Here is a 6,355-nt window from a genome sequence, read left to right on the forward strand (position 1 = left end):
AGTTTACAAATACCTTTTTCAGTGCTTCCAGTTAGAATAGCAATCTTCTGCTTTGTCCATTTTTAACCATAATTGCTTCTATTCTTTTTCTGAGCTTAATTTTCCATTCTTTTTCTGAGCTGTAGGACACTCCTGGAGCTCTGAAATCATATTTAGTTTTGCATCTAGCTAGAGGTTAAGAATATGATATTTGGAAGATATTTGAGCTTTTCAGATGCATTATTGTAGAGTCTCTTCAGACAGAAGGAACCTGAACAGAAAGAAATAGCCTGGGGCCTGTTCTGTTCAATATCTTTGATGACCTGGATGAGGGGCTCAAGTGTACCCTCAGTAAGCTTGCAGATGATGCTAAATTGGCAGGAAGTCTTGATCTGCCTGAGGGAAGACTCTAAAGAGAGATATGGACAGGTTGGATACCTGGGTTGAGGCCAGTGGAATGAAGTTCAACAAGACCAAGTGCCAGGTCCTTTTGCAACAAGAACTCCAAGCAATGCCACTGGCTTGGGGCACAGTGGCTGGAAGACTGCAGAAGAAATGGACTTGGAAGTGTTGGTCCACACTTGACTGAACTTGAGCCAGCAGTGTGCTCAGGTGGTCAAGAAGGCCAATGGCATCCTGGCTTGTATCAGAAACAATGTTGCCAGCAGAAGTAAGGAAGTGATAGTCCCTCTGTACTCAGCACTGGTGAGGCCATGCCTAGTATTTCGTTCAGTTTGAGGCCCTCACAACAAGAAAGACGTTGCCCTTCCCTGAACATGCTCCAGGGTTTCAATGACGCTGATGATGGGTCTGGAGCACAAGTCTTATGAGGAGAAGCTGAGGGAACTGAGTTGTTTAGTCTGGAGAAGAGTAGGCTTGGAAAGAACTTAGAACCTCCTTTCAGAGAGAGATGATCAGGTGGGGGGGTCAGCCTCTTCTCCTGTGTAGTGATAGGGCTACAGGGAATGGCCTCAGGTTGCATCAGGGAAGATTCGGATTGGACACTGGGAGAAATTTCTTCTCCCACAGAGTGGTCAGACACTGGAATGGGCTGCCCAGGGAGGTGGTGGAGTCACCATCCATGGAGGTGTTCAAGAAAGGTTTAGATATTGTACTAAGGGACATGTTTTGATGAGGAAATATCATTGGTAGGCGAGTGGCTTAACTGGATAATATTGCAAGTCTTTTCAAATGTTGGTGATTCTATGACTCTGAAGTTCAAAATTTGGGAGGTTCTAAAAAAAAAAAAAAAAAGTGTTCTGACTACCTGTCCAGAAATCTGATGTGTGTGATAGGATGAGATGCAAATGTACATATTTTGGGTATGATTAATGATTTATTAATTGGACAAAATGTCTTAGAACCCAAGTGAGAATATTCTGACCCTGAAACTTGGTCTTGAGGAGTGCAGTACCTTATCTCAGAGGTAACAGCGTGACCATGCAATAATGGAAAAACTTGAAAAAAATTAAGAATGTGTAGTTTACTATTTTACCGAGAGAGAGAGTAATTACTAAGTACTAATTATGAATGTCACACTTAAACAAACAAAAAAACAACAAACAAAACAAACAAACAAAAAAAAAAACCTACAAGACCCAAAAATCTAGCTACAACCACAGGAGTTGCAGAGCAATCGTTACAAACTTGTCATCTATAGTAAGATGGCTGAGTCTAATAAAGTTTTTTTAATTTGCAGAAATCAGGTTAACAGTAGAAAGATGAGGATAGGATTTAACTATTACTTTTCAGGACTAAGAAGAGTATATGGTGAAGTCCAGTAGGACAGGTGCTCAAGCTAGTTTCATTCATCATTTTTATTAGGGATCCAGAGAAGAAATAGGCAAATAACTGCTCAATTTTGTGATCTCTGTGAAGTGTTAATTACTGTCTTTATCTCTTCATTTGTTGCTATCTCTGCTCTATCAGCAACCTCTCAGAAAGATGTAATGAAAGGAACTGTTGAATGTAAGAATAAAAGTTTGCTCTAGAGCTCAAGTATAGATTTTCAGTCCTGAGAAATTCGAACTAAGATGGATAAAACCATAAGTTAAAGATAGATGTAGACAACAGTCTTGTAACAACAAAAGGAAACTGAATGAGTGAATGTATTTAAGTTCTATTTTTATAATTCCAGCCCTCTAATAATGTTCTAAATCCAACCTGTAAACATTTTTGAGGCTCCTGCTTATAAAAATGACATTTTCCAGTTCGGGATTTCTCATAAAATACTATATGCTTATATTGTGTTGCTTGCATGCAAGTTAGATTGATACTTCTGGAGAACATGGGCTTAATCTACATTTACTGAGGAAATTATGTACCTTTGTCCAAGACTCTGTCAACCCATACCAAAAAGTTGCTTAAATTATGAGGACAAAAGTACAAGAATCATAAAATTACAGAACTATTTGGTCCAGTTTCAGTTGGACCAAATTTATAAGTCAAAATAGATTTTTATGAGGTCTGGCTATACAGCTACTGCTATTGTTAAACACTCTGTTCTATTATGATTTTATTGCAAACCTTTATTTAAAGTGCCATAGTCTTTTAATAAAGAAAAATGTACCTTCTGTTCATAGCCTCAGTAGGTCCATTTGTTATCTTTTGTCCTACTCATTCTAATGTATTCTGAAGTGCAAGTTACTTCTCTTCTTCATTCTGCCTTTCTTTTTATGTATGGACATATAAGTAGAGAACAATCCTAGTACAAAATGACATGGTTAGTCCCTTGTTCTAGTATTGAAATAAAAGCCACTTCTGTTGAACCATGCTAGATATTGCTGTTTAATCACAAATTGTGATTAATCTTATCACCTCCTGATATAAGTCTAGGGTGAAGAAAACTAGATCTCTCTAGGGTGAAGAAAACTAGATCTCTCTAGGGTGAAGAAAACTAGATCTCTCTAGGGTGAAGAAAACTAGATCTCTCTAGGGTGAAGAAAACTAGATCTCAAATGTGCCTGAGCACATCCAGTCTGAGGCTGTGCTATTTTTATCAAATAAAGAAAATATAGTCTGTTTGTCTACCTTGGGAAAACAGCTTTCAGTAGCCATCAAAGCAGAAATTTACAAAAAGCAGACTTAAGAAATTTCTATAGGTCAATAGGTTACAAAAACTGTTTCTGTAGCATAACTATGACAAAACCATAAAAAGTTTAGGTGGGTCTAAGATACAGCTTTCACATAAAGAGACTGCCTCCCCTTTTAGTAGTTAAAGGAAACTCAAATTTACAAAGATGTGAGAGTACATACATTCTTTAACGAGTATGCTGTTTCTTCCTTTGCTGCTATACTAGGTAAGACTTAAAAATAACAAAAAACAAAATAACATTTGGAAGGTATGATATTTTCATTGATCTTTTCAATAAAAAGAAAATTCCTTGTTCTTCTAGAAATACCAGCCCTTCAGTTTCTCTACATTTTTTTGAAGTCAGGCTTAATTTTAGCAACTACATTATTAGAATTATGACCAGCTCCACTTGCCTTAACCAACTTTCCCTTCCTTCTTATGTAATATTACCTGATTTTCTTCTGTCCAGCTTGGAATGCTATAACAATGATGACAAACATTTCCTGGCCCACAGTAATTTTCAGTAATCTTAAGAAGAAAAACTTCCAACTACAACATGAAATGGACAGAATTTTAAGAGGACAGTTGTCAAAATTTACCCAATATTTGCTCAAAACCAATCCAAGCAATTCACAATAGTAGGTAAATCCTACTCTCACATCCAGGTTTTACCACAGCTCTTTAAAGACGTTTACTAAGACTCTTTTGTGGGAGAAGAAAAAAAGTAGTTAATATAAAAAAGGGCATCAGTTTAATATTCGCACATGGGGATTTGAAGACAATAAATAAGTACAGTAAAGTGAAGATTAAGGAAAGAACTTCTGTATTAAAATGTTATTCTTTCTCTCACTAAACATTCTTGCTCAGTACTTGCACTGCTTTTACTGTCCTAACCTGAAAAGAGTTACTTGCTTTTTGGGTATATCATTTTCATGCACACGCAGAAATTATTCTCGGAAGTTTTGTTAGTTTGTTTTTAGGTAATATTCTTTGCAAATACTGATTTATTTTTTTTAATTTATTTTTTTCAGAATTAATTCATTAATCCTGTCTATCACTTAGACAAAAACATTGTTTCAAGAATACATAATATAAGAAAAATATTCATGGAACTTCTGGGAGTGTGAATAATTTTATATGAGGACAACTTCTGAAACACAGAAATATCTTTTAAATTATTGGGAATAAGGTCCAGAAGCCACTTCTTCCGTTTAACTAGGAGTCTATTGCACATAGATATATTAACTGGGGAATCTTGTGTTGAACAGTTAAATTTATTTCCATGGATTCAAACAGCTCTTGGTAGAAAAGAAGTGTTCTCTCTCTCACCTCACCCTGCATACATTACTTTTAAATCAAACTGTAACAATTTATACTTCTTTCTGGTATGATGACTGTGAAGACGAGTAACAAAGTTGGAACATTTACATGTAATTTGCAGGTGAATTGTAATGCCTTACAAATTTATTCTTTTTCCATTCAAACATTAATTTTTAATTCTTTCTCTTCTGACAACAATGAAGCAGTTAATCACAAAATTCTCAGTACTTTCTTCTTGTGATGAAAATAAAGGAAAGGTTGAATTTCCCTGTTGAGATTTATAATTTTTCTAATATAAGAATGTTTACTAATTCTATAAGAATAATAACTGTATGCAAGATCTTGATCTACATGTCTGTCCAAATATAATCAACTTCTGAATTTATTACACTGTAATACAAATTGTGACTGAATACTACCCAATCAAAACCAGACTATTTTGATCTTTAGTCATGCATTCTATTTGATTAGAAATATATCACATTGATGTTGCTATGCTACAAAATTCTTTTTCTTTCCTGCTTCTATATGAATTTCCAAATGTCAAAAGCTAGAAAATAAGTAACTAAAAAAGTTCAAGCATGTTCTGACTGTACAGCAGTGCAGAAAGATTTACTTATTTTTGGCAATTTACAAAATTGCCCAAGTTTAGTATGTGCTTCTGATTTTGCAGACCAGATTCATCTATCTGATGTTGAAACATATGATTTTTTTTCGAGGATACTGGATCATTTAGATTTAAAACTTTATTCAACTCTAAATTCATGAAACTTTCTCAGCGTAAATTCTGGGCTGTTATCATTGAAAAGGTTCTCTGGCATGACAATTAAAACCCAAATATTACCACACAGTATTTTGTTGTCATTTGCTTGTGATATTTGCTCAGATATGGCTATATTTGAAAAAATGCTGAGGAATATTTATATAAAAATAAAAATACCTTTTTCTCCTTATTTATTTTAATGGAATATTGCATAAACATTTTTAATTTTCCCAACTGAATAATTTTTAAATCAGCTTACAAAAGTGTAGAATACTTCAAAAGTTTAAAGGTACCCATCAGCATGCATTGTCATTTCTGCTTAGTTCAGAAGTGTGAAGTCTGTTATTTCCTATGAAATACTGAATAAATTAAAATCTTCAGCCTTTGTCATCATTCTTCATTTGTACCATGCTTTTAATATGCAATAATATAATGATTATTGAAGGAAAAAGGGACAAAACATTGAATGTTTCAATAGTTTCTGAAAAGTACAACGTGTTGTTGGGTTTATGTACTCAATTTAATTTAATATACAAAGTGAGCTTAAAAATAAGGTATTGCATTTTTTTGCATTTGGTAATGCACTAAAACCACTGAAATGCACTTAGTTGCGTAGAAGAAATGGTGTATATAAACATAACCTTTGCAATGCATTTCTATTCTCCTGTACCATTTGCCTATAGAATGCATGCTGTAAGAAGCTACGAAAGGAAACCAGACTCCCTTCTTTAAAATGTTTCCTCTATCTGTTATGATAACATATATTTTAAACCGGAAATATACACTGGAAAGCAGCAAACTTCTGTCAGTGTGCATATGACTCTATTGGCTTCACAAGTAAAGCTTGTGTAATTTGTCATCGTCACCAGATCTCAATTATGAAATTATGTAGTCATACTTGGAAGTTCAAAAATAGCTATAATTTGACAAATACCTTTAGAATCAATTCTGAAAATTTACAAGGTTGTTTGTGTCTCAAGATGACATAAAGCTGGGGAGTATGATGTTAGGAATGAAATTTCATCCATAATTTGCATCTTTGTCATCCATACACCTGGTTGCTCAAGAAAACTGGGTGGCAAGTTGTATATTTGTATTGATGTCCAAGCTAGTTCAGCAGCGTGACATCAAAGAACAATATATGTTGAATGTGGGAGAATGTTATCCAACTTCTGGACTAGAAGGGACAGTGTGACTTTGTCTAGTTTACCACTGTAAAA

The 6,355-nt window shown here is 34.6% G+C and overlaps 1 long non-coding RNA gene across 1 annotated transcript in view; it reads right to left on the reverse strand.

The window, feature by feature from the left end:
* Positions 1-4,200: 4,200 nt before the first annotated feature.
* Positions 4,201-6,355, reverse strand: part of LOC109368025 — a 14,433-nt gene continuing 12,278 nt past the window's right edge. Inside the window, exon 4 of the long non-coding RNA XR_002115666.1 lies at positions 4,201-6,347. This is a non-coding gene — a long non-coding RNA (uncharacterized LOC109368025). The remainder of the gene's footprint in view (positions 6,348-6,355) is intronic.

Source organism: Meleagris gallopavo, chromosome 5, assembly GCF_000146605.3.
Source record: "Meleagris gallopavo isolate NT-WF06-2002-E0010 breed Aviagen turkey brand Nicholas breeding stock chromosome 5, Turkey_5.1, whole genome shotgun sequence".
In the NCBI taxonomy this organism is placed as follows: Eukaryota; Metazoa; Chordata; class Aves; order Galliformes; family Phasianidae; genus Meleagris; species Meleagris gallopavo.